This window comes from Marmota marmota, unplaced genomic scaffold, assembly GCF_001458135.2.
Source record: "Marmota marmota marmota unplaced genomic scaffold, marMar, whole genome shotgun sequence".
Taxonomy (NCBI): domain Eukaryota; kingdom Metazoa; phylum Chordata; class Mammalia; order Rodentia; family Sciuridae; genus Marmota; species Marmota marmota.
The window spans coordinates 2305290-2331744 of NW_026000242.1; the positions used below are offsets into that span (position 1 = coordinate 2305290).

A 26455-nucleotide genomic window follows, 5' to 3' on the forward strand; every position below is an offset into this window, starting at 1 on the left:
TGGTTTGAAGTTGGTTCCAACTCTGGTGCCCCAGAAACTTCACGAGAAATAAGAGGATGGGAGATTGACAGTGAATGTTTAGTTGCACAAGAAAATTCAAAGTGAGTAGGTCTACCTCAAAGTGGATCATTCTGGTGGTGTGTCATGTAGCCACACCTACTCCGGACTTTGACCTAAACTAGAAGGAATTCTGGTCTGCTGGCCTTTCCAGGTTCTCTCCAGCCCAAACTGTTTCACACTTTCCCTTACTGCCTTCAGACCTTCCACAGTTGCTCGAGGTAATGGACTAGGAGTCAGAAATTCTGTATTCTAGTCCAGGATTTGCCACTTATTGGTGAGATTAGCTTAAGCAGGGAAACATTAGAGTTTCCGTTTCCTTTGTCTATAAAAGGGAGATAATAATATATTACTGATGAGCCTTACAGGATTTTTCTGAGAATTGAATAAGGAAGATAATGTGAATAAATGCTCTTAATAGATTATAATTGCTAGCTAAATAAAAATTGGCATTAATAATAATTAATCAGTTAATATACCCTTACTACTCTCAGCAGGGGATTTGCCTACTGAGCTTTGGAGAAATATATATATATATATATATATATATATATATATATATACACACACACACACACACACACACACATATATATTCATACACATATAAATGCATACATTATATCTTATTCTAGTATTTGTGGGAATATTGCATACTTAGAGAATAGATTTAATGGGGTAAAGAAACACATACATTGCTCTATCGGCATCTCAGCTTTTCAGAGTCCAGAAGTGACCACAGTACGCAATTCAAGTGGTTAAAAAAAATCATGGATCAATTTCTTCCCTGTTCCTAGTAATGAATATCAATATCTTGCTTCTTCTAGACAGACTGTCAGCAGCTTCAGATATTTTTAAATGAGTTTTTTAAAATACATTTGCAAAGTCAATTATTTTGAATCTCATCTGAGGCAATTAAAAAACATCCTGACATTTAAGGTGATATTTTTTCCTAAGTAAAATAATTATAAATAATACTAATTATGAACAAATCATTCAGTTACTCTTCGTCTAGTTCAACCTTTAGGTTAATAAACCAATCCATTAAAATTCATCTTGCTCAAAGGACCAATTTGTTAAAATAAAATATAGCGACCTTTCACCATGAGGATGACTGATATTTTCTTTAACAATAATCAGAGCTGTCTTTCCCAGAAGAGTGTGGTCAAGAGGTAGGTATAGAAAACCGGGGCTCTTTTATGGCTCTCTCCCTAATGTTTCCCAGATAGGTACAGACAACATTGCTGATGTCGATGATGATGAAGACATGATGATAATGTACAGAACTAAAACTGTCTTAAAGGAGATATCTGGAAGTCTCACAAAACCCAACAGTGTCATTGTTTATGCCAGAAGAAGTGTTTAGATATTTTCCTCTGCCTCTCATGTTTCATAGTTAATAAACATGTAGGGCAGGGATTTGAAATACAGCCCAAGGGCCAATCTGTTTACCACCTGTTTTATAAATAAAGTTTTATTGGAATAAAGCCCCATGTATTTTTATATAGATGATGACTGCATTTCTATTATAAAGGCAGAGTCCAGTAGTCACAACACAGCCCAAACTGACCTATAGAGCCTGAGATATTATCAGGACCTGATAAAAATAGTTAATTGTTTGTAGTGTGGGGTAATGAAAAAAAAAAACAGTCATCTTTGAATTTGTAATAGCAATTAATATCTGAGTACCATGTTGGAATTTATAAGATCTGACCATGTATGTAATAGCAGGTATTCTGCTTACTTAACTGAGGGAGAAATTGCAATTAATGGTCATTCAGTCATTGGAACTTGGCCTCTGGAGACTCCTCAGTGGCAGCCTTTAGAGGAACAGTAGGAGAGGGCTCTCAAATGGTTGCACTGCCACCCAGCTGTCTCTTCGGACCAGATGTAGACATTGCCAAAAGGCAGTAGAGGAATCAAAACTCTTGATACTCTGTTTCCTCTTTACCTGACCTTGGCCTGGGTGATCTTAACCTTGTCTTCTTTGTCCCCATTCTCACAAGCAGCATTATGGTAAAAAACAGAAAGAAAAGCAAAGTGCTTTTCAGTCACACAAAGCTAAGTTTATTGCATCAACTCTCGTTTATCCATCTGCCTTGAAATCAGCTCTGTGGCATGGATATTCCAAACCAGAAAATGACAGAACAGTCTTTGCTTTTGGAAAAACACTATATTTTTAAAAGTTTTCTTTTTGACACAGCAGATTCCCTTTTAGTTTTCTTTTTTTTTTATTCAAGTGAATATTAAAGTTTTACCTCTCTCCCTAAGCTTGTAATATCTATTAGCTAAATAGACCACAAGGAACCTGGGTATCCAGAAGAAGAAAACTTGAAATATAACCTTCCCTTTGAGATCCATAGGTATACAACAATAGCTGTTTGCAGAGACTCAAGATCTTCTTAATCTTATATTTTCATAGAGAGGGGTAACAGATAAAATGAGAGAAATAAAAATAATAATCTTCTACATTGAGCATTTCCTGGGTTCCAACAATTGAATGAATTTGACTTTCCATTCAAACAACTTCTGAGTCTCCACTCTTACATGCACTGCTTGTGCATAAGGAGTATCACATTGATGAAGATCCAGATTTCTCTGGGGAATGACTTATTAGAGAACCAAACATGTGCATATGTGCTTATAAGACACATTAGAAATGAGCAATGGGATGGGAGTCAGATAAAATCTGCATGCTCAGAAGAGAAGTTAACTTCCTTGCTGGACAATCACAGATGATATAGAGGAAGTGGCATTGGAAGTGGAGCCAAGTCATAGAACAAAGGCTAAGGTTTGTATGCATTTAGGAAAATCATCCATTGCACATGGAACACATGGTTATAAGGGGATAAGGGAAGATCAGGTAGGTAAAGCAGGTCAGAATCAGATTCTGGAGAGCCTTGGATTAGAGGATAAGAAGTACGGTCTTTATTCTGCTGGTGGTGAAACCAATTAAATATTTGTGTGCAGGAGAATTCCATGATGGAACCTTTGATTTGGAAAAAAAGTGTCACAGATGTTTGATAAGAATTTGGAAAAGGTTACCAGTTCGGGGACAGGTGAGAAAGTAATATCTTCTCATTCAGCTCTCATGGCAAAACCACTGGCCTATCCCGACCCCTGGTATTGCAGGTTAGAGCCCTGGCTGAGGGCCTTCTGTGGGCATTAATTTAATGGCATGCCAGTGGCATTTACTCATAAAACCAAAAAGCCATTGGGGCCAGAAATAGGGGTTTTGGTTACTTCCCCAGACAGGATGCAGTTCGGGTGATTATACACATGATTCATCGAGGTCGGGAAACAAATCCTCCATAAACACACAGCCCTCCCCTCCAAGCCCAGTGACTCATGGCTTTTTCAGTTTGATCCATGGAAGGCTCTGGAGTCCCGGCAGAATTTGAAGTGTGATGTTAAATCATAAATCTTTAGCATTCACAGTTACAAGAGAAACATTTCTATTCATTTTTTCAATTGTTCAAACAATAAGCATTTATTGAATTCCTACTCTTGTAGGCAAAAAGAATATGGGGTTATATAAAGCACAGTTTCTTCTCTAAAATATCCCCCAGTATAGTTGGTAAAACAGATATAACACGAACGATAGGGAGAGTATCCCATAAGTATTATAATAGAGAAATGCAAAGTACTGAAGGGTCAGAGGGGAACCTATCACTGCTTTTGGAGAGGTGGGATGACATTGGAATTGGGTCGCAAATAATAGCCCAGAAGGGAGATCAGTCAAATACAGCAAGAAGATCAGGGGTAGGGAGGAGGGAGGAAAAGGGAAGGTACTGAGGAAGAAGATGGATTAAATTATATTATGTTCACATACAAATGTGACATAATGAATCCATCTATTATGTATAACTATAATGCCTCAATAAAAACCTTTATGGGTACAGTAAAAAGAGAATATACTTATCACTCTTTATTTTTTAATTCAACAAATAATTACTGAACACCTACTGTGTGCCAGGCACTATCCTGGATGTGAGATTTCTGGAACTTATATTCTATTGAGAGGACCTAGATATTGAACATAGATGGGAAGTAACCAAACAAATATCTTCCCTTGGAGGGTTTACATTCTTATAAAGGAAATTTTCAGAGAACAGCAACTAGCATCTTATTTCAAGGAAGAATAATGTATGCAAAAAAAAAAAAAAAAAAGTAGATGAAGCATTAATCTAGCTCCTTGGGAAAGAATGGAGAAAGAAACCTCAGGTTTGAGAGCACCCAATATGACAAGGGGGGTTATTAGCAGACCTGGATGAGGGTGGACACATTGCTCTGCACTCTTTGGCTGGTGTGGATAGACATAAGTGGATACCATTCTTACATGGAGAGTCATAGCACTGAGTCCCCAGACATTGTAACTGCAGCCTCTGTCAGACAAATGAAGTTGGTGATTCAGGGTTTTAAGTACAGTGGTTTGGACTCATTGATAATTTTTCTGTACCTTGAATCTGACTGCTCTGCCATGGCTCAGGGCCATGAAGATAAAAATCTTACACCACTGGCCACCTCCTTGCTTAAATAGAATTCGGGTCAAATTCTGTAACAGCCAGCTCTGGCTTGGACTCATACTTGATTATCATTTTATCGGGTTGTCTAGAATAACCAGGTCATGAGGTGGTTATTGTTATGGTACTCATTGGAATGGGATTTGACCTATATAAAGCAAAAGAACTAGGACAGAAATAGCTCTTCAGCCCATCGCCGTCTTGGAGAAATTCAGAATAAGCAATTGCAGAATCACAGAGCTGGAGGAGGCTCGAGCTGACTTAAGGTGATGCTGGTACCTGCCTCTGGGCAGATATATGCCTGCCTAGAAAGTTAATATAAATTCTAGAACTCATTATTTTAACACATGCTTAAAAACACCTCTATTCTGAAGAGTATAGTTTCCTTCAGGGCAGTAATGCTGCCTAGCCTTGGGCAAAACATCTTTGAACCTCCTATTTTACAGTAGACCTCAGAACCTATAGCATATTCTTTTAATATACTTAGTGGGAGGAAAATGATTGTCTTTGGAGGATGTTTTGTGTTTTCAAAAATCACCAAGTGCCATATCCAATTGGTCTAGCTGGATGAGACCATTTTTTTATTAAAACTGAATTTAAATACAACAGTAAAATTGTGAGCTGATGTTTTTGTTTGCTTCATAACCAGTTCAAAAGGGACTTACCAGAAATTGCAAAAGTAATAAGTATGTATTCTCCCAGAAGGCAATTTGTGGTATATGGGTACTAGGAAGCTATTTCTCACTGTACTTGGTGGACTACTTCAGGTCAAGGAGCATGCCTGGTTTGTCTCCAAGTACTGACCTACTACAGAAGCAGGTGTGTGTCTGGGTGTATTTGTTGAGTAAATGAAAGAATAATAAGGTCATTATTTTATAGTCATGTCATGAATTCTTTGTCCATTTTGATTTTTTTTTTCACCAATTGTGAATCTCATGATCACCTCTAAACCTTGAGGCTAATTAGATGGCAAATAGCAAGGGAAGCAGTCTTTGGAGGATGGAACAGCTGTTCTGGAAAGTTTTGGTTCTAATAATCCATCATGAGTAGGATGGGAAAATTCAGAATAGGGACTGAAGCCTGCATCTCCATCCTTAAATACAAGGCTTGAACTAGATGATGGGAAGAGGTTCACTTGAGAAATACAACCTGGAGCAGCTGCTTTGTGCCTATGTGAACGTCATGTGGTCAGAGATGTTTCTAAGGTCTTAATGTTCGTCAGGACACATGTGTTTTTAAGGGATGGGAAACTTGATTTAGCTTGAGCTAAAAAAAAAAAAAAACAAACCCTAGGAAGGGCTGGGGTATATCAGTCTCCTGAAATTTCCAGAATTTGGACTCTGACTCTTCTTTCCACTTTGTTCTTGGCTTCTCTCTCTCTGGGTCAGCTTTATTCTCTTAGATCTGCTTCCTCCAGGAGGCGGGAGAAGTTTGCAGCACCTCTAGGAAGTCCTCTGAGCCAGCAAAATAAGATAATGCGACAGGCAGCTTCTATTAGAGCCACAAGGCTGGGCGGAGAGAGGGTCAGCTCCCCCAAAGAAAGGTTGCTGTACTGTACAGTCAGACTCGAATAGAGCCCTGCTAGAACCTGCCTTCACCTTTGCCGTCCACTCCCACCCTATTCCTTCTGCTCTGTGCGCATCATTTGGTATATTTCTGCTTTCCTTTCAAGACCCTGTCCAACTTTGCTTCCTGTGAGGTCTGACTGCCCAGGCAGCACAATCCCTTCCTGTCTTTGCTTTGCACCCAAACCCACCTGTGCCAGCAGAACACAATTTGTCATGGTGCTTACCATGGTTTCCCTACAGGCTTTTTTCTCCCCACCTCACGAGACTGGGATTTCTTCAAGGGTGCTAACTACCTTAGTTGATTTGGTGTTATTTTATTTATATAATTATGTATTTATTAATTGCTGACCGTCTACAGTGAGCTGGATGTTGGGGATTGCAAGAGAAGAGAAGATTCCTGTTCTCAAGGTGATCAAGGGCTAATGGGAAACATGATAAGCAGATATTTGCAGTGCAATAGTGTGATGAGTGCTGGGTGCTATGGGAAGACCCAGAAGAGCTCCTCCCTGAAGTAAGGATGCTGAAGCTGGGGGATTCCAAAGGAGGAAAGGGGCTGCCCCTGGCCTGTGCTGAGTTCTGCTGAATGTGATTGAGCCTGGTTGCATGGGAACTGGAAAGATGGGCATTCTTTAGGTGAGAACAGCATATAGGGAGGACAGGGAATGCTTGAAATAGCAACATAATCGAAGGCTTGTGCTTGAGTGGGATAGGAAAGAGGCGCATGAAATGATGGGGGGGACAAGAGAGTTTCCAATAAAGTACTAATCTGATAGCATGATGTACTTGGTATACTGAAAAAGATTAGGATCACCATGAGCTTATTCTGGAAATCTCTCAGAAAATCTAGGTTTTGATTCACTTCATGAGTTGACAGTGCTAAGTCTGAAATCAGACAGTCTGGGTTTCAGTCTCCTTCTGTCAGGTATGAGCTTGGTGATAGTTTCTCAATGTCTAATTTCTACATTATAAAAATAAGATATCAACATCCATCTCTCAGAATTATACAGAAGATAAAATAAGGCATGTAAATGAAAGGACTAAGGAAACTCTAAAGCACTGTACAAGTAAGTTATTCTTTATAGTTGCTTATCTGTAAAGTAGATAATTCTTCACAGGAAAATAGGAAAAGATGTACAAATAGATACATGGAAAAGGTGCAATATTTATATTAAAAATGTTAATTTTACATACTGGCTAAAAACTTGGTTAATGCTATTGCAAAATGTGTAACATGCTAAAAAGATGACTACAGGTTTTATATATATCTGACTCTGAGGATGGTAGAAAAATCCCACTTTAGGGTAGGCATTGGGACTCAGCTGAACATGTGACATGCTAGGAATTAAGCAGCTTGGGTGTTCAGAGTATAAAATGTTCCCCCCCACTAAGCAGAATGTGTTCTTATAGACAGAGATTTTACCTGTGGATTTCCTCTTGTGATAAAATTCTAAACAGGTACAATATGCCCTGCAGTGTCTGTGTTTCCTCCTCTGTACATGGTGATAAACAACGGTGGCATTTTAAATTCACACTCAGATAAGTGGTTGTAGAGAAGAGTGGTTCCTTTATATTCTGTGTGAGTTGGTCTTATACTCTGGTCAGGTGTGGGAGAGGACAGGGAAGTACATCCAAAAGAATGATCTGCCAAAGTGCATATCAAAGGTAGTGTATGAAGCATTAAAATGCAATTGATGTGATGTTTTCAGGTTCACGGTGCAGATAAGCTTTTGCTCCACGTGTTCCTTCAGTTCTCTTGTGAACAGAACTTCCTGCTTGTCTCCTTCATTCCCCACTGACGCCCGCCCTGAGCTGAACATTATAGGGGTGAATGGCGGCAGCGCCCTTCCATGAGGCTGACAGTGAAGAGTGTACGATGAGACATTAGAGCTTTGTCACTCACTCTCACTCACTGATGAATCAATGCAGAGAACCTAGACATGGAGACCCAGAACTCCTAGGTATCAGTCATCGTCATGGCCAGGTGGTACTCCTCTGTCTGCAACCATTATTCCATCCACCTGGATCTACCTCTGCCAAACATGTGTAAGGAAGGAGAACCTGGCTCCTTTCATGGAACAGCAGGTCCATGAGATAGGAATACAAGTTTCATAAAATAAGGAGGCATTCAGACAAGTTTAAGAAATTCTGAGTGTGTCTCCGTTACAGAAACAAAATGCACTTGAGCAGATCTGAGGTGCATTTGAATTTGGCTTTCCCGAGTTGACTTTACAACTGTTTTAGTTAGTAATACTCATTAGTGTCTTGAACACCTCTTGTTTGCAGATAGTAGGAAAATGCTATTCTTAGAAAAGTCTCAGTAAATAAAAAGAAGGTTGAAGTCCATGCCTGAGGTGAAAGAAAAGTAGGAGATGGCTTAGATAAACTTTGTAAATAGGGAATACATGCTTACTATCCCAAGCCCCTTCTTTATTAACTTGGAGGTCTGGGGGGAGGAGTGCTGAAATAGGCAGTCAACACTTGAGTCCATTCACCCAAAAAAGTTCCAAAATTAAATTTTTAAAAAATTATTATTTTTTTTTTAATTCTTCTTCTCCATTAGATTTAATAGATCTCATGGAAAATCCCTTGAAAATGTTGAAACTGAGTCTTCCCCTCCCTTCCCTTTGCCCTTTTGCCTTTTCTTATAAAGAATGAGTATGAATTTAATTTACAACTTTCATAGTTTGTATTTTATGGGACCCTCTGAAAACCTACCAGCCAAGGGAAAAAGTGATTACTAGTAGTTTTAACTGTAATCACAGGAAAATTCTTTCCTTTCTTTCGACCTTTCATTGCTCTGTGATCGTGAGCCATATCTTAAATAGAACCTCCCCAATAAGTGCCAAGATTGTATTTTCTTTCCATGGGCTCTCCAAAGTATTTTTCTCCCTGCCTACAAAATAGTCAGGAAGACATCAAACAATGGGATCCACTCCACTCATCACACATAACATTTTATATTTCCTCTAAGAAGACTTTCTAGATCAGCTTTCTTCTTCCTTAATCACTGCTTCTCCCAGCATCTCTTCAGCATTCATTCAGCTCATAGGGTGTTATTTAAAACATAGCGACACAATTCAGCACCACCAATCTCAGTTCATTCATCTGTGTGTTTTCTCTGCCAACTGGAAATTAAGTTCATTGGAGGCAAGTACAGTGTATTCAATTCTCTCATACTGTCTTTGGAGTCTCACATGCAGTGCTGTGTAGAGTAGGCATGGGTTTATTTGAATTGGTTTAAGAATAATTTACATGGAGTGAATGTGAATTTCCTGGGTTTTTTATCTATCTGATCAGAACATGAATATTGGAGCCTGCTGACCTGAGTTCAGATCCCAGACCAAAAATACCAGTATTCTTCATGCTCTTGATCAGGTTACTTATCTTCTCTTCCGTTTTCTCATGTACATAATGGTGATGTTTTCTCAATGTTTCCTTGTTTTTTAAATGTTTTTATTTGAACTTTATAGCTATACATAATAGTGGAACTCTTTGACATATCATACATGCATGTGATACAATTTGCTCCATTTTAATCCCTAGCACTTCCCCTTTCTCTCCCCTCATGTTCCCCTTTCACTACTCTACTGATATTCCATTTTTAATTTTTAAATTGGTGCTTTATAGATATACACAAAAGTGGAGTTCACTGTGATAACATAAGTTGGTCAATTTCTTTCCACAGTTCCTCCCCTTCTCTATCCCACTCAAGTTTCTTTCACTCTTCCACTGTTCTTTCTACTTTCATGGACCCCCACTTTGTTAAATTCCTTATTTCTCTCTAGCTTCCACATATGAGAAAAAACACTAGACCCTTGACTTTCTGAGTCTGTCTTATTTTATTTAGCATGAATTCTCCAATTCCATTCATTTACCAGCAAATGACATAATTTTGCTCCTCTTTATGGCTAAGTAGGACTTCATTGTGTATATATGCTACATTTTAAATCTTTCTTCATTTGTGTGTTGAGGGGCATCTAGGCTGGTTCCATAGCCTCATTACTGCTAATTGCCCTGCTATAAATATTGATGTGCCTGCATCATTAGAGTGTGCTGATTTTATTTCTTTTGGGTAAACACCAAGGAATGGGGTAGCTGAGTCCATTCCTAGTCTTTTGAGGAATATGTATCTACCTTTTCTTAAGTTCTAGATGAGCAATAGATACTTAGGTTCTGTTTTCAAATAGTTATGTGTTTGAATCTCACCTCTGCTTTTTTTTTATTAGTTCTAATCAGTTATACATGACAGTAGAAAGCTCTTCGATTCATTGTATACAAATGGAGCAGAATTTTTCACTTCTCTGGTTGTGCAAGAAGTCGTGTCACATCATTCATGCAATTATACATGTACTTAGAGTAATGATGTCCATCTCATTTCATCATGTTTCTTACCCCCCTGCCTCCTTAGCACCTCCCCTTTGCCCCATCCAAATTTCCTCCACTCATCCCATGCCTCCCCCCACCCATTATGGATTAGCATCCATTTATCAGAGATAACATTCAGCCCCTGATTTGGGGGGATTAGCTTCTTTCACTTAGCGTGATATTCTCTAATGCCACCCATTTACCTGTAAAGGCCCAAATTTCATTTTCTTTTAATGCTGAATAATATCCCATTGTGTATATGTATCACAGTTTCTTTATCCATTCATCTATTGAAGGGCATTTAGGTTGATTGCATTGTGTGCTGCTATAAACATTGAAGTGGCTGTGTCACTGTAGTATGCTGTTTTTAAGTCCTTTGGGTATAGACAAAGGAGTGGGACAGCTGGGTCATCTCTGCTTCTTACTTGTGACATCATCTTGAGCAAATGGGTTAACCTGTCTGAGCTCACACATTTTCCTGGTGTGTGAGTTGGGGTCCACAGTAGAATTTATCTCATGTGGTAGCTTGGATTAAGTGAAATGATGCCAGGAAAACTTAGACACCTGGCAAGCACTCAATATTAACTATTACTATAGAAGGGAATCTAGCATGTCTAATGCCCATGGGCTCAAGTAACTTTTTGTTCTTTCTTCTGCTAATTCCCACCTTTAAAACTGCTACCACAGCAGATGCTTTTTGTAGATCTGTTGGCTAAAGAAATTTAATGTAGAACGCTCACTGCATGAATGGCATTCGGACTGTTTTACCTATCCCTCATGGCACCAGATTTTTTGGAAGGAAAGAGAAGATAACAAGTCATCTGGATTTTAAAAAGCTTATGTTCTCAAAGTGTGGGCTGGAGAGGGTTTTTATTGAAAACAGCCATTTTGTGTCATGTTGATTTCCTCAGGATATGAATCAGAGAGAAAGAAGCGAAGTCTTGTCCCAGGAAGAACGGGAAGGACTGGCAGAGGAGTGTTCACTGGTAAGGCAATCTACACACTTGTCCTTTTCATAATGAGTCATGGTCTATGATACATTTCATAGCAATGTCGATGAGTTTCCAAATCTGGAATTAGACATGCCTGCCAAATAAGGGAGAGAGAAGAAAACAGCTTCATCACCATCTAGTTACCATTCACAGAGTTCTGGAAGTGGAACTTCAAGAAAATGACTTTCCTAGCACCCCACTTTTAGTCATAGCTTTAAACCCATTAAGAAAGAGAATTAGCTAATCACTTTCAAAAGATCTTCAGCAGAGGAATTCAACAGCGTTTTTCAATAACCAGCTTTAGTGCTCCAGGAAAAATAACAAGTCTTGTCTTCCTAATCTCTTCCCTTCAGTTTTTTTTTTTTTTTTTTTTTTTTGTCTGTTGCTGCAAGAGGAGGCTCTCTTCTCTTTTGTCACTCTCGTATAGTCTGACTCAAGCTTGTCTTAAAATGACACTGTAAAAATGTTAAGTTATTAAAGCTTACTTTTAATTTTTCTAACAAGGAAATCCCAACTTACTGACAAAGCTCTCTTATGTCACTTTGTCTAGACTTCAGGTCACTGGGGCGACTGTTCTGAGGATGTTCCCCAGGTATTCTAATAATAGAAACAAAACCACAGCACTTTGTGATATACATTTGGATATCCCCAGTACTTAGTGTCACTAACAGTACATTACAGGTGCTTAAAGTGTTGACTAAATGGATAAATATGGCCATATTTGTATAACTTTTCTTGCTTTATGGAAAACTTTTAACTTCCTCAAAACATCCTGTCTGAGGTTTTTGTTTTTGTTTTGTTTTCTTCTACCTGTCTCCATAACCAAAATTTTACCTTTGGTTAGAAAGACAGTATATGTTAGAGAGGAACCCTGAACTTGGTCTCCAGTTCTCAGTCACATAAAGTTACTGACTTAACCTCACTTAACCTGAACATTTTCTAAGCAGACCTGCTAGTATTCTGACAGTGTAGACCTCCAAACTCAATCTCACACTCAGTGATGAGGACAAGGGAGAGGGTGCAGGCCAGCTCCAACAAGTCTTTGTGCCATCTAAACCTCATGTTATTGTTTAATTGTAAAATGTAATTTGGTCACAATTAGCTTTTATTCCTTTTTTACATTGGACTCTAATTCCCATCATCTTTCTACAAATTTATCATTTTCACATTATAGCCCTACGTTTTGTTCTGTTATTAAATATTAATAGCATATGATATCCTACATCTTGGTGCCTGGATTAAATGATGGGTATTCAATGTGAGGGCCTAATGATGCAATTCATGCTGCTCTAAGATCTCTTCAATGTAGAAATCAATACTCTTGGGAGTATGTGGAGAATAAGGAATGCTTTTACACTGTTGGTGGGATTGTAAATTAGAACAACCCCAATCTTTATGTAGATTCTTTATGTAGGTTCCTCAAAAGACCAGGCATAGAGCCACCACATGACCCAGGTACACCACTCCTTGGTATTTATCCTAAAGAACTAAAATCATCATACTACAGTGATACATGCATATCCATGTTTTTAGAAGCACAATTCACAATAGTCAAATTATGGAACCAGCCTTGGTCTCCATCAACGAATGAATGGATAAAGAAAATGTAGCATATGTACACAATGAAGTTTTATGCCATAAAAATGGAATTATGTCATTTGCAGGAACATGGGTAGAACTTGAGACCATTATGTTATGTGAAATAAGTCAAACTCAGAAAGTCAAGGGTCTTATGTTTTCTGTCATATGTGAAAGCTAAAGAGGAAAAAAGAAAAGAAAGGTGTTGTGAGGGAGCAGGGATCTCATGAAAATCGTAGGGAGACCAGTAGAAGAAAGAGACGGGGTGGAGGAGGAGTGCTAGGGAGTGATATTAGCCAAATTATATTGTTATATTGTGTGTGTGTGTATGAATGAATAACAACAAATCCTATCATTATGTATAATTATAATGCACCAATAAAAATTTGTAAAGAAAAAAATAAATTAATAATCATTACTGTTTCTTTCATTGCATCACTGGAGTTCAAAGTTAGATGAAGGCAGGCATAATTTATCAGGGTAACAGTGTCTCTCACATTGAGCTCTTTAAAGGCAGGAGCAGTGTCAGAAATTTGTAAATTCCTATCCCTAAGGGTTGGCACTGAATGGGTGTTTAATACATGCTTATCACATTGAATTGACATCTATAAGAAAATCTAAAGAATTTGAGACTTGGTCGTGACTTTGTCCATAATAATATGGCCTTAGGTCACTGTGCTTCGGCTATGTCATCTGTAAAATGAGATCCCTGCCTACTTTAAAAGGAGTAGGAGGAATGTGAGAGTCGTAGGAGATTACACCTTAAGGAAAATCTGTTTTAGACAAGAGGATGCTTTAGCCATTAAGTAAATAATTTACAAACTGACAGGTTTTGTGTGAATAATCAAAGCAAAGGGCTCTTGGTGACCTACTTCTGGATTAAAATTTTTAATTAGTAAGTAATTTTTGACAAATTCCTACAAGTCCCAGCATATGTTTTTCCCTGAGTACACATTCCACTGTGGTCATCTTCACTTTGAAATGGAATTGCAGCTTGAAGACATGTTGAGAAATGGTTTGTTAAAATCTGGATTCATAAATCTCGGCAGGAAGAGCCTAGAGCCAAGCATCTAAGAGCATTGTGAAATTGTTAAATTAGTCTTCTGGAATATGGGAGTAAGTCTTCCACTTTCTCATTAATCTGAGGCAGAATGCCCAGAAAGAGTATTTCACAAAGGTTAGTTAAAGAGAAAAGTCCATTGAGTCATTATTGGGTGCTGGATGACCTAGCAAATAAGTTGCATTTGTCAATGAAAGAAGTCTGTACTTTACTGTTACCTTGTTACAGAAGTTGTTATGAACTTGCATATGAACAATTTTGCTTCATCAACAATTCACAAACCTAAGTAGGCATCAGAATCACCTGGAGGACTTGAAGAATCACAGATGGCTGAGTACTATCCTCAAAGTTTCTTATATAAGTCTGGAGTGGGATGGAGCCCAACGATTTTCAATTATACCACATTCCCAGGTGGCGCTAATGCTATAGATACAGTGGTCACACATTGAGAACATTGTGCTTGCTACTCAATTTTCCTTAAGATTTCCAAGACTGGCAAAAATAAACTTTCTGTGGACTGCTACTCTTTCTGAAACTACTTTAATGAAATGAGACTTAGATATCAGTGGCACAAACCACAGGCAAACATCTATGGGTCACAGAGTTTGTGTTGAACTACAATGAACATTAGAAAAAGTCAGAATAATTTTTGTTTTCATCTTTAAATTAATCCTTCAATGTCTTTGTGACTTTGTGGGATACATTAGTATAATCTATTCCAAACATATTCTTGAGCCATCTGAAAATATGTTGACTGAATTTTAAAATAAAAAAAAATGAGGGAAGCTATATCTCCATTTTCTTCCAGGTTGTCATTTTAGGCTGTCATCTCTTTGCCAATGAATGGGCATATATTCAGGTGTCCTGCCTTCTTGCTTTATAATCTAATTAGATACTAGAAAATAATCCTCTGTGAAGCTGTTTTAAGTTAAGTTCTTATTTTACACAGCCACAATGCTATCAATTCACATTCTTTCTTTGGAAGCCCATTTCATTTCATTCAATTCAGCTCAGCACTCGTAACTTCACATAAAAGCACTATTGTAGGGATTTAGGAAAAGATGTGACCCAGATAGACACCAGTCCCTGCCCTTGCAGAACCTACATTCTAGCAAAGGAAGACACACAATAAACATAATACATAAATCAATATATTATATTCCTGGTAGAGGATGCTATGGGAAAAAGGAAATTAAAGCAGAATAGTGAGGTTCAAAATGGCAGGGGCTAGCTGGCAGGGGAGGGTTGTGTGCCATTTAAAGTTGCCATTTTAAATAGGGGTATCATTTGAACAAAGATCTGAAGGAGGTGAGACCACAAGTGTACACCTGGGGGAGAATGTCACAGACAGAGAATCCAGCCTGTATAAAGGTCCAATGACAAGAATATGCTAGCCCATTAAGGAAGAGCAGGGGTCAGTGTGGCTGAAGGAAAGAATGCAAGGGATAGTATGAGGCCATAGAGAAAACAGAGAGGCAAGGGGAATACCATATAAGACTTTATAGTACACTGAATAAAAGACTTGGGTTTAATATGAGTAGAATGGAATTCACTGTGAGGTATTGAGGAAGAGCTGACTTTTTAAGAAGGATCTCTTGGGAAATTATGTTGACACTAGACTGAAAGAGTCAGAAACTAAGAGACTACTTAGGATTCTATGCCAATAGCCAAAGCAGTAGATGATGTAGCTCAGCCTATGGGTGGTCAATGGTGGTTGTGGTAGAAAGTCATTTGATTTCAGTTTTGTTTTGGAATTATGACTCAACAGAATGTCATGATAGATTGCATGTAGAGTATGAGTGAAAAATTGAGTTTTGGATTTGACAACTGGAAAGATGACATTTGTGTTGATTGAGATGGCTATAGGGAGAGCAGGTTTGTAGGAATTCTGGGATTTTTGGTTTTGAACACACTGAATTTGAAATGACTATTAGACACCTGATTGTAGAGATCAAGTTGGTTGTGAATCATGTGTAGGTGAGGCTTGTAAGGAGAACTGTGTGTTGGGGGGAACTAAAATAAATGGAGATTTAGGAGTCATCAGTATGTTGGTTTTACAAACTGTGAGGCTAGATAGGATTATCAAGTGTGTGGCTGTAGATAATTAAGAGAAGAAGACAGGGACTCTCAGCCCTGGGCTTCCCTGGCATTAAAAAGGCAATAAAAAAGAAAGAAACCATCATCAGGGACACCAAAGAGATATCATTGAGGTAGAAGGAAAACTAGGAGGACTCAGAACCCTAAAACCCAAGATAAAGAAGTGTATTAAGTAGAGGGACTTGAAAAACAGTGCCGAATGCTGCCAATAAATCTGGTAAGAGCAAGACTGAAAATGGTTCGTTAAATTTCACAACTGGGCATCACGGGTGACCTGAGCAAGAACAAAAGTGACTGTAACAGTGACTGTAACAGGTTTAAGTAGCTTAAGAGAGAATGTTAGCAAGGAAATGAAAACTGAAAAAAGGCCAACTCTTGAGTTTCCTGCAAAAAGAAGCAAAGAAATGGAATGGAAACAAGTGGGAAAGGGAGGGCCAAGCTAGGGGATCTGCTTTTTTGTTGTTGTTGTTGTTTTGGCTAGGACAATTACTATATGATTGCATGCTGATGGGAATGTTCTAAAAGAGAGGAACAGATTAATGTTTTAGGAAAGATAGAAAGAATTCCTTAAGCAATTTTGTTGGGTTGGCAAATAATGAAAGTGTCTAGTGTCCAAGGGGAATATTTGGCTTTGGAGAGGAGATAGGATATTTTCATTGGTAGTAACTGACATGTCTAAGGTACCGATACTGCTGGTGGGGAATTTAGATGTAATGGTGAGACCATGTATAAAATCCCTTTTGATTCCTTCAGTTTCCCTAGAAGTAGGAAACATCATCTCCTAAAATCTCAAAAAATGATCAAAAGAAAATAAGGGCCAAGCATATGCCTGAACAAATATTTATTAAAAAAATAAAGCGAAGCCAAGCATAATATAGAAAGTATGCCATAATGTTCCATTTCAGGAATTTTTTAAGGAATCGCTTGACTGAGGTTCTGAAATGGGAATCTCATGTCTTTTCAACTTAAGACCCTTCCTGGTGAATGTTTCTCTATCTCGGGTAGATGTGCTTCATTGCTCCCCTAACCTTCAAGTTTATTCACAATAAGGAGTATTTATAGGGAAAGTTTTTACTTTCCAATTCTATGTGAACCAGCGTCTGTACCGTTCTGTAGTTGTTCAACGTGTGTACTTTCCATGAGAATGTTCCTTCAGCTGTCCTTGCTCTTCCTCTCAAGGAGTTCGGTGATCATTACCATCTTCTCGGGGTTGCCAGTTTGGCACTGTGTAGTAATTGGCTGCAGTTCTTCAAGAGTCATAAATAGGAGTTTTGTCTATTCATGACAAGTTTCTAAACTTAAATCAGAGATAGGAAGGACCCATGTGATTTAAGAGAGAGATAGAGGACCCCTTAATCTAAATTCCTTCTTCTCTGGGGCAAAACAAAACAAACAACAACAGCAAAATCACATTTTGGAGGATTGAAACTATCTTAGTGCTTTGTTGGAACAAAATTTATAAAACACAACTCAGGAAGCCACCGCATGAATGCTTTGCAATGACGATACTTACCTTAGTTTGAGCTGCTAGAACAAAATGCTGTGAACTGGGTGGTTGATAAGCAATAGTAATTTATTTCTCATGGTTCTGGAGTCTGGAAACCCCAAATCAGGGTTTCACCTGGGTCACATTTGGCTAGAGCCCTCTTCTGGGTCACATACTCTCCACTTGTTACTGTATCCTACGTGGTGGAAAGGGGGCAAGAGAACTCTCTCAGGTTCTGTTCATAACCACACTATTCCCATTCAGGAGGGCTCCACCCTCTTGACCTAGCTTTCCCTCAAAGCTTCCACCTCCTAATGGCATCACTTTGAGGTTTAATATTTCAATAAATGGAGTTCAGATAGGCACAACCTTCAGTCCATTGCAATAATAAAACATAAAAGATAGATATTAAAAAATACGTTTGGAATTCCTTCACAGTGGTGGTCAAGTTAGTTTAAAGCAAAAAGGGAATCATCATAATATTGAACTCATAAGGTGGTAGGGGAAATGAAATGAGATTGTCCATGTAAAATACTTATCACAATTCATGGCTCATGCTAAATGTCCAATAAATTGTTACAACAGGTATAAAGTGAGAAGGTTCCTTTGGAAAGACCAATAAGGTTGTCAGAAATCAGTGGGCTGTTTTCAGCTAGCTGTGTTTGTTTTGGGGGGTGGGCAAGAGAGAAGGGGACTATAGCCAATATGACTTCACTGAGAACCAAGGTTTAACAGCAGAACCACATAAGGGCGAGGTGGACGAGAAACAGTCATTAAGCTCTTATGTGCCAGGCACTAGAGTAAGCATCTTATTATATACACATTTTATTTAGGTCTTATGATAGCCCTGTACAAGAAGTTGTATTAACCCAATTGTATGGATGAAGAAATTGAGTTGAGGAGAAACGATTAAGTGTTACAAAGGGAAAGCTCTCTGCAAATTGTTAAGTAAATTAAAAGACTGACCCTATCTACTAAGCTGCCCATAAAAGAGCAAAATCCTTACCAAGGTCACTGTGGGATTTGATTCCTAAGCCCCTAGTCTTCCTTTCACTATACAGTTATTGAATTGCTCATCTAAATCCAACCCTAACTCAAATGCAAGTTACTGGCTTGGTCAGAATCAAGGAGGAGTCGGCTTACTTTGCTGTTGGTCATGGGACTCAGCTCCTGCTTCTGAACATGCATGGGCAGATGGATGGCTCATTTTTTTGGTACTGACATAGGTCAAGGACGAAAGGAAAAGCACACTTTTTGTCTGATAAAAGGGAAGGCTCTTCCCATTCCATAAGACTGAAGTTTAGTTTCCTTGGAACCTGAATGTTTCAAATTCAAATTAGTACTGTTCTGGTTGATTAAAAACAGAACATTCCTTCCTTCTTCCGACAGAAACTCCAAAATGGAAGGGCAGAGAGATTCAGAAAGAGAGAAACAGAGACAGAGAGAGACAGACACATAGACACAGAGAAAGAGAGAGAGTTCAACACAATCTAATTCTTTTCTACTTAAAAGAAAAGAATATCAATTACAAGAATAACTTTCTTTTTTTTTTGAAAGGGGAGAGCCACATTATAGAAGCGTGGTTTTGATCACTCTTCGGAAATTTTTATACCCCTTTTGTTTATGGCAATCAGTTCTAAGCACTGAGCAACTTCATTTATGAATGAAGAACAGATAGGAGGGCAGTACAATTTAAAAATTTTGTTTTACACCTGAATTTATTCTAGAACAAGAAAATCAACACAAGCATTTTGAAAACCTAACAGAGAAATGGCAAATCTCTAATTCTTAATCCTTTTATTGATGTTGTTTTATTTTGTTTTGTTTTTGCCTTAAGCTGTGAAAAGATAAACTCTTCACTCAGCCTGTACTTGGCCTCCTGAAATAGAAAAAATGACACCAGGGTATACAATTTTTATTTTCCTTTCCTTTCTATAACCTGGGACAGGGGTAGGGTGGAATGGGGAGTTTTCAGGAAGGAAAGGGAGAAAATCAACACCTAAGTTTCCGTTATGAGTTTATTATGAAAATATCTATGTACAAATATATGAAAGATTAACTCACCCAAACCACCATGCCTCTACCCCTGGCCACACACACAGTGAAAAAGTTGTTCATCCATGTCCTCAAAGACCAGTTGAGAACAGGAGAGGTTTAGGGACATTTCAGAACAGAACTTAAGGTCTACAAGAGTAGCTAAAGATAGAAATTAGCTACTAAGAAGAACTGTGATTTTCTTCCTCCCCAAAGAATTTTAAAAATCTGCTTAGCATCCATCTTGGATAACCTAACTGCTCCTCCATCCAGAGACAGGCATCTGCACTAATGATTCTCCAGGGCCCAGAGATTCAGCCAAAATCTTTCCTCCGCTCCATCTTGGGATTTGTTTATACAATGTATGCGTGTTATACTTTATGCTACAAGTGACTGTGAAGTTTTGCTTGTTCCACAATTTCTCATTGCCCATTGGCCAGCTCACCCGTTCCCTTTGGCTTATTGTAAAAGGGCAGAAATCCCTCGAGAGGGAGAGACACCAGGAGAGGGCAGAGACCCAACCAGCTTCCTGCGGCTTCCTGCAACTCCATCTGAGGAGTTCGTGACTCATCCTCAAGTTCCATCACTCCCAAGCAACTTCTGTCACACCACAGCCCCCCAAACGCAGGGCTGTACATTTTCTTTAGTGGTGCAGTCTTGTTCTGAGATTACAGGGAATGCTGAGTTTTATTAGAGTTCTTTCAACAAACTCTTAATTGTCACTGCCCCTTGGTAAGTGCTGAGTCACTCCCAAAGCCTCGCAGCATTCCATGGACACCTCATCCTTTCTTTGCTTTTCTTTTTTCTTCCTTCTTCCTTTTCTTTTTCTTTCTCCTCCTCCTCTTCCTCCTCCTCCTCCTCCTCCTCCTCCTTCTTCTTCTTCTTCTTTTCTTTTTAAACAGCCTCCTTATTTTTTTCCCCAACAGACTTGTCTTTGGAAAAAATTGAGAAGAGCCGGTAAACTTGGTTTCCACACTCCTGCTCCTTAGGTGAGTGTCATTTATATTTCTAACTTTTATGCAAGGGTCACTGAAGAGTATTTCCCCAAGTTTCTGTTGAAGAACTACCTCATTTGATCTTTGCAATGCAGGCACTCTTTTAGAATTAAGCACTGAAAATTTTGATGACACTTCCATGCTTCTTGTAAAATTCATCTTTGGGTCAATTTTACGGTGTGTATTTTCCCCTTGAACGTTTGAAAGAGCTGGATTTCCGTCTCCTTGCAGAGCATTCTAGCAGCTGTGTCTCATTTGCTTTGCAAGGGCATTTGAAGAAATTGCTATTTTGGAAATGGCTTAACATATGGGATAATTGTTTTAAAGCACTTTACAGTTTGCATTGTTCTTTTCCATTATTTTAGCCAGACATTTCTCATAGACACCTAGGAAATATCATCTGCATTTTTCAGGAAGGGCAATAGAAGTACTGAAGAAATAACATAGCAGATTGGCAAGACAATATATCTTACTTCTGAATTAATCAACAGATTACAATCTCTTTCTTCAGATCCTTTAATACCTACGGCCAGAAAGCCTGTACCTTTTGACCTAAATAGGTAGACAGACACACGTGCTGTGCTTCACAGGCACGTGTGTTCTGGTCAGCCTTAGGTCTGTTCTAACAAAGAGCTTTCTCAGCACTTAGACATTGGGGTCCTGTTTGTACAGGGACACCAGCTAGCTGCTTTTATTATTTAATGTGGCAGGTGGCTATAAGCACTGCTTTTAGAATCAAATTGCTTGGGCTTAAATCCAAACTCCAACCTTACCAAGTGTGTACTGGTGAATTAATTAACCGCCCTCAGCCTCATTTTTCTTTCCTTTGAAATGGGAGCAATAGTTGTTTCTTCAAGGAATTATTATTGTGAAGTTTAATGGCCCAAATCCAGTACTAAGGCACGCAGTAATACCCTGGTAAATGTTAGCTTTTACCATATTGTGGTTTAAAAGGTGGTCACCTGGTCATTTTTCCTGAGGTTTATTTAAGTTGACTTGTTTCATAAAATAGAAGCAGTCAGGATGAGGGATAGTTAGTGATCTTCTGGATTTCCATTACGAATTTATTATGAAAATATCTGTGTGCAAATATGTGAAGGGTTTACTTCCCCACCCTGAACCCTTCTCAGTAGTGAAAAAAGTTGTTCATCCACGTCCTCAAAGGCCAGTTTAGAACTAGAGAGGTTTAGGAAAGTTTCAGCATAGAGCTAGAAGCATAGCTAAAGATAGAAAAAACCAAGAAGAATTGTGATTTTTCTTTCTCCTTAAAGAAATTAGAAGGATAAACAGACTTTATACCTGTTTCCTCTGCTTTGAAAACTATGACAATTATAACATCTCAGTCACTCTACTCCCTCAAAACACAAAGTGGCAATGTTGCTCTTCCTGAATAACATGTGATGAAGACAAAGACCCCATTCATGCCTGTGGTATTTCAAGCTAGCACTTTGGAATGGTAGTGCACCAACAGGCAAATGATGACATGGGTTTTCTTCAAGTTCAAGGTGAAATTAAGGTGTAGAAGAAGTTGCAGGGATCTGTCTAGTTGTAAACAGGGTCTTGTTGGACCCCAGAGGACTCAGTCCCATATCTCTAATTTGTATTTGGGGAAACTACAGTAGAGAAGAGCAAAATGCTGCTCTCCGTTTACCCAACAAAGTGATTCTAGGCTCTGCTAGGTACTGAAATGTGTGGTCCTTATAAATGGGGAATTATAATATATTTGGGATGATGAGGTTATTCCGTATTTGCCTGGAGAATTCACATGGCAAGTGTTATATCCTGGGAAAGTCCAAGGGGGGGCAGTCACCCTAAATACATGCTATTCTTATTGTTCACCGTAGACCTAACATGCCTTGATATTTCATGAATTGAAGAGTATAGTCAATTCTGAATATCTAAGGTTCAAAAATAGTTCTTTAAATTATTGGAAGAAAACTTCTTAGAAATATGGAATGTGACTAGAAAATCCTAATAGCTATTCTATGTGTCATAATGTAATGGAAATCACCCAATATATTCAATATAATCACCCAATATATTCATACAGAACCTTTAGGACAAGTGCATTCAGGTAATAATGAAGACAGATGGCATTGGAAAGAAAGATCTCATTTGGATCATTTTTACATCCAGAAAAGTTCTGTTTTGTACTCAAGGTGTATTTTGAAAGTGACTGTCACTTACAACACACTGATAAGTGCTTTGTCTTAGAAAACTTCAAAGTGAAACAAAGTAGTCTGGGAAGATGATATTACTGACCATCTATCTACTTGGCATAAAAATAAGTGTACAAAAAAGAATAACAGCAGGTCACTGGGAATTAGCTTGAGGTAGCATTTGGTATTCCAAGGATGTGCAGAACTATTAACCAATGAGCACACTTGGGAATTAGGACAGCTTCCAAAAAAACAATTCCTTTAGTTTGCTTTCATGTCATACAGTGATTGCACTGGAGTGGAACTTCAAAATGTATAAGCATGCATTTGTTTGAAAATTCAAAAGTTTCTTGATTGACTTATTTGTGCTTTACCTAGAGGCATCTAACCAGAATCCAAGCCAATGTACTCCCTATAAATGCCAAAGCAGAGTGTCTCATAGACACGCATAGCAAAGATAAATAAAACATGTGCAGAATGTATTTGTAAGAGCATAAAAACAAGCCAATTTTTGATCAAACTCGCTGACTTCTATTAGTAGACAGAAATAATATTTATTTTTAAAAAACATACCTTTAAAACATAATAGCTTATTTTGTGCTTGGCTTTTAAAAACAGAACATGTAAACCTCTGAGAAAATGTTAAGGGGCTTAAAGACCCTCTGTACATGTCACACACTTTTCTTTATCTATCCTACAGGACCTACTGCAGCCCTAGGCACATGCTGGAGACTTAGTGAAATTTTATTGAATGTTCTTTGTATTACTAATGATTCAGTGTGACATCACGAAACTAAAGTGAGCAGGGCATGGCCCGCCATTCCACATTCAACTTTTCCCCAAGGAATGAACTACTTTACCTCTCAGACAGAAGCAAAGAACTCATTCAAAAAGCAGAGCTGAAGGCTGTTGCAGTTATTGTTGTTTATATTTCCCTGGACAGAGGAGTAATTATGTTGGCTTCAAAGGCCTTTTCTTCCACCTTCCATCTTGGCATGCTGGTGCAGGAAGAAGCTTCCTTCTATTCCTACATCTTACAAATGGAAACTCGGAGGAGGAAACTAGCCAAGGTCATAGAGTCAAGCCTTTTCAGATATTTGTTAAGCCTAATATCATTTTCCCAAACTGCACCAAACAGAGCTGTAGGTATTTTCTTGGCCCTTTTTCTGGTTGAGGTGAAACCCTCTTCCCTGTGCTCTCTCTACCACCAATGGTTATCTCAATCCTACCACTCCTTAAACAATGCTATCTCCTTCTGTAGCTTTCAGCAAACACTGTACCTCCACTCTGAAGTCTCAAGCAATGAGAATCTTCTAGGTGACCCAAAGTGCTTTATAAACAGGGATGTGAGGGCCATTCCTGCATTTCCCCTTAGGCTAGCCGCTGCCTTTAGTACAGAGAGGCCCAGCTCCAGGCTTGGACTGATTCCTCTTGGGCTTCAGTAATGTGAGTGAAGGCTTTGCTTTATGGTTAATTTAGTTGGTGATGAGAGCAAACTGAAATTTGTGAGGAGAGACATAAACTGGAGAGAACCGAGGTCATAGCTTGAACAGAACCTCCAAGAAGACAGATTGCCTATGGCTCAGAGCATCATCTGCCCTGCCCCCACTCCCCGCAATAACAATGCAGACAGAAAGTAGAAAAATGACAGTCTCCTTCGAGGTGCACGTGAGGGCACAAAGATTTTTCAGAACTCAGCCCCACAGAGAGGAAATCTGCTTGATATTTATTCAGGCCCCTTCCTTTTAAATCTTGATTACCCTTGGCTCTGCTAGGTGCTGAAATTTATGCACCAGCGGCAGGTGATTCTTATGTAAGAATGGAATGTTGGGTGTGATAAATTTGGTCTTGAGCAATCTCAGCTCAGTTGCTGCAGATGGCAGTGTCATGATGACAGAGTTAGAGAGCAGTGACCTGCTGGGCTGTGTGGGCTGTCTGTGAAATGGCTACTCAGTTTGGGACTGTCTGAGCCAATTCCTTTGGCCTCAAGGTCATGACCAAGGTGCATAGCCTTACTGTAGGGTGCTATGATTCTAGCAACCTTTCTTCTTCCTAACTTAGATACATCCTCTAAAGGATGCTGCAAGAATCAGGTTGGAATTTGTATTCTTTAACAATATCTTTACAATTTGGGATCTCCATTATGACTAATCCTGTTAAGAATCAAATCTATGATTTTAAATACTTGCTTACATTAGAGACTTTGTGTCAGCTGGGTTGTTTTGGCTAAGGAGACATTTCTATGCCCAACGCCCCAGTCAAGTCCTCTCTGTGATCTGGAGACCTTGAGTAACAACCTTCAGGCTACAGATTCATAGCTTTAGTTTTAAGAAGTTTGAAAATCTCCAAAACATTCACACACAAAATTGTGAACATATAGGCTTTTTTCCAAGGAGAGGAATTATAGTTTTCATAACGTTGTGATAGGAGTCTAAGATTCAACAAAAAGTAAGAATCCCTATTTTGGTGATCACTTTGTTTTCTTTCAGCCATTTCCTGCTTTGAATGTTAGGCTGAACTCGATCCGAGGTTAGCAACATAGGCTGAGCATTGGAGTCAGCCTGTTGATCCTGGCTTGGATCCTGGCTTGGATCCTGGCTCTGGTTTTCTCACTGTGTGAGCTTAGATGTGTCATTCTTCTTTGTCAGACATCCTTCTTTAGAAAATTGATAAAATAGGAAGAAAGATTACCTGTTTCATTATGCTACTATGGAAATTAAATGAGAATATTATATGTATATAAAATAGATATCTTCTGCTGTTCCTGGCATTTGGGAAGCATTCTATAAACAGTAGTTAATAGTGGTAGGAGTCACCTCGAACTCACATCCCTGAAGCATGTAGGCTGAAGCTCAGTGCTGTGTTCTTCCTTTCTGCATCTTTGCATTTTCTCCTGCCTTGGTATATATGCTGAGTTATTAGCTACTATTGCATATTCCTCATAAGCATCAAGGTATTTTAACAACCACTCTTAAGAAATGTCATAATCCCATCCTTCCATCTACCTCTTTTGGGCAAAAAAAGTGATAATAACTGGCACCAGACTCCTGGTGTCGCATTCTATAAGAATTAGTTTTTTATACTATATTTTATACTATTCTATAATTATTTAGTTTTTAAAAAACATATTTTATGCATACATATTTAGCTAGGGACATTTTTTAACTTTGTTTTTAATAACCTTCTTCTTTTCCTAGCAGGTAGTAAGTACTCATAGATACTTGCATAGGATGAATTAAAAAGAAACTCTAACTTAATCAGGGATGTATGCATGAGAACATCGCTATCTTACTCTTATTGTCCATTCATCCTTCTCTCTCTTTCCCTCCCTCCCTCTCTCTCCAGTGCTAGGGATTGAACCCAGGGTCTCCTGCATGCTAGGCAAGTGCTGCACCACTGAGATACATTCCCAGTCCCCAAACACCATTCATTTTTTCAAACAGCTCTTCAAACATGACTTGTCTTAGAAACTATGAGAAAGGATGGCTTTATTTGAGGACATTCATCATCGTGCTATTAATGTGCTTCCTTTCTACTTGGG

General features: G+C 38.6%; 1 long non-coding RNA gene across 6 annotated transcripts in view; it reads left to right on the forward strand.

Annotated features, from left to right (window-relative positions):
* The window catches only part of LOC125613968, a 279644-nt gene that overhangs the window by 160313 nt on the left and 92876 nt on the right, over positions 1-26455 (forward strand). For 4 of the 6 annotated variants that reach the window (XR_007344604.1, XR_007344600.1, XR_007344602.1 and 1 more), the window contains 2 exons: positions 11425-11499; positions 20687-20749. This is a non-coding gene — a long non-coding RNA (uncharacterized LOC125613968). The remainder of the gene's footprint in view (positions 1-11424; positions 11500-20686; positions 20750-26455) is intronic. The other 2 variants (XR_007344603.1, XR_007344601.1) reach the window with 2 other exon arrangements.